Here is a 3,119-nt window from a genome sequence, read left to right on the forward strand (position 1 = left end):
ACAGTGTTAAAATAAATTGGTTCCTGTTCTCAACAAATTCTGTTTTTTTTTTTTTGGTGAAGCAGACGCGTTAATTTCCCTCATTTTGAAATTTTGCCCCCTCTCTCGCGTTAATTTTCTTTATTGGGAAGAAAATTTACCTTCAATTCGAGTTAATTTAAGTCGCGTTAATTTCAAATACGTTAATTAACACGAGTGTCAATTTCCTGTAATAAGGTAATAAATTGCCTTTTAAAATTATTTTATTTTTAAAAATGAAACAAAATACTAAGACTTTATTAATCATATAAAAAAGCTGAACACAATAAAGTTACTTTTAAATTTAGGATAGGAAATCACAGCCGTAAATCGAAACTGAAAGATGTATCATTGCTAAAACTCCTGAAAGCTTCATGTTTTGTTACCACTGCACACGCAGTTCAATTAAAAATAGATTTAATTTTTATTTCATTGTAGAGGAGAATCCTTGTTTAGAATATTTGCCTCATTAGCATAAGTAATTCAGTTTTTGATGGAGCTACAAATAAATCAGTTCTGAATATTGAAAGGCCATAGTACGATTAAATCTGCCAGTGAATGTGAGCCGAATATAGTGAATACTTTTTGTACAACACGGGTTTAAAAATTCAAAATTTTACAAAGAATGCAAGAGCTCATGATCATATTAGCGCTTTTGCCACCCAGAAATTTTGCAGTTTTTGAAAGACAATTTCTCCTTGAATATTACAACCCGAAGAGCTGAAACTTTCACCATGTATTAAGTTTTACTACCTCTTTAGCCGTCTGGAGTCAATTTATATCTAACACGTTTCCTTCTGTACGCAAAGCCGTGTGCAAATGAGCAAAATTGTAAAGAATAACGTCAGCATGAATCCCCCTCTTCGTATACTATACGATGGCCTATGTTAAGAAATTTCCTTATTAAGAAAATTAGTGAATAAAATAGACCATTCATGAAGTTTGATAAAATTTATGACGAAAAGATGTGATCTCTTAAGTCACGCTTCTTCATTTAGACGTTTTCTTAAACAAATCATCTTGCAAGAACTTCACAACTTTTCTCATCCGTAGAAATATTGACTTTTCTTTGTCGCTAAACTTCAAACAACAATATGTAGCTTAACATATAATAGGTATATAGTTTTCATGTATCCTTGTCTGCGTGACTGTTCAGCCCATACGAGACTCGCCCTGGTTTTATTATATCTCGTTGATCGGTTCTCAAACAGTTTAAACACAGACAGAATGTTTTATTGTCTGTTTTCAGTTGCACATGGAGCAAAGTTACTTAATTTGTCTAATGCAGGACAGACTTGTCTCGGAATTGCTACCTCACTGAAACCTGGTTTTTAAACACTTATAATAATTTATCTCTTGAAGGCCGTTTAATTTCTTCTGATTTTTGACCCAATCAATTTTGCATTTCAATATTTTCAAAACGGAATATGTTCAAAAACTTTTGATGCTTCAAGTTCATTCACCTTCTATTTTGTGCTTAATATCTTTGCTTTTGCACAGTTTTCATTTTCTTTTGACGACTAGTCATGATATAATGTTGTTCACAGAGAAATTTATGATTTTTTTTCTCAGCCTAAAACTCTGTCCGACAAACCGGCCTTCAACTATACGCCTTTCTCGGTTCAAGTGTCAGTCAAAAACTGCTTTTACATAAAATGCCCGGCCAACGCCAAATGTTTTCTTAAATTTCCTTCAGTCTTAAAATGTAACAATATATCAGATAAATTGTATGAGTGAAAATTTATACTTAGAAAGAGAACTCATCGCAAATTACAAACATTTTCCTCGAGCTGAAGTAAATAATATTAATTTTTAAAAATTTGCATTTTCGGAGCCATATCCTTGCACCATTAATTAACATAAGATCTGCAACGAAACTACACAGAAAAAATTAGAGGAAATTGTCTTAAAACGCTGGTACCAAAATATGGAATGATAAAACTGATGACGTAAAAACTCACAAGTGTATTTTGTATTCAAACGAAAAATGAAACAGTAACCTTACTCAATAACGGCTTGTTTGTCTTCATTTTAAGTGCACTGATTAGTTCAGCAATAAGAAACATCATGCATATGATTGCCATGTTATCATCAGCTCTCCTCGGGTAGGTGCCGTAGAAACATTATTGCGCAAGGGGATCCCCTAAAAAAAGTTTGTAAAAAGTTAGGGGTGTCTCCTGCCAACTATGTCATGTAATAATGAGAATTGTAAGCAATGGGGCAAACAATAAACAGAAAATTAGCTGGTTTTTTTCGAGACGTAAACAGAACGATCACATTTCAGTCGCCATGGCAACCGCCCATGTTCGTAACGGAACGCTGAAAACTGGAGACTCTATCCAAAGTTATAGGCGAATCTTTGCTGACGTCATTGTTTACATTTTTCCTCATTAACATACGACTTTGCGCATAGAAGGCATCATGCTAGACACGGTTTTACTAAAAAACTTAAAGAGCTTGTGAACCTTAGTAAGTGGTGAAATTTTTGGCTCTTTGGGTGTAATATTCGAGGAGAAATTGGCTTTCAAAAGCACTAAAATTTCTGTGTGGCTAAAGCGCTAATGAGCTTGTACATTCTTTGTAAAATTTTGAGCTTTTAAACCCTCGTCGCACAAAAAGTATTCAATACATCGCGCTCAAATTCCTTGGGATAGTTAATCGTGCTGTGCCCTTTCAATGTTCAGTATTAATCTCTTTGTAGCTCCATCAGAACTTGTATCGCTTATGGTAAAGAGGCAAATATTGTAAACAAAGATTCTCCTATTGAGCTCAACGCCTAGGACGTTGACTCGATACAAATAATCTTCTAAATGTTTTCCTCGCCAAAACCCATCTTCAGGATTATGATGTAGTCTCTTGGTTTTAATTAATTTGAATTATGTTGAAACCCACCCTACGAATAGCATTCTTTCGTAAAGTTCACAAGATATGAATTAATTTATGAGCTAAAAGTTTGAACACCTTTCAACTGAGATTTCAAATTAATATTATACTCCAGTTACTCCTCAGATTTACAACATTTAAACATGTGAAAGAACTATAATAAGTCTTCTCGGACTTGATGCGAAAAACTAGAGAGCTTTTATGACTTGCTTTATTCA

This window comes from Orbicella faveolata, unplaced genomic scaffold, assembly GCF_042242905.1.
Source record: "Orbicella faveolata isolate gen_17 unplaced genomic scaffold, um_ofav_v1 contig_36, whole genome shotgun sequence".
In the NCBI taxonomy this organism is placed as follows: domain Eukaryota; kingdom Metazoa; phylum Cnidaria; class Anthozoa; order Scleractinia; family Merulinidae; genus Orbicella; species Orbicella faveolata.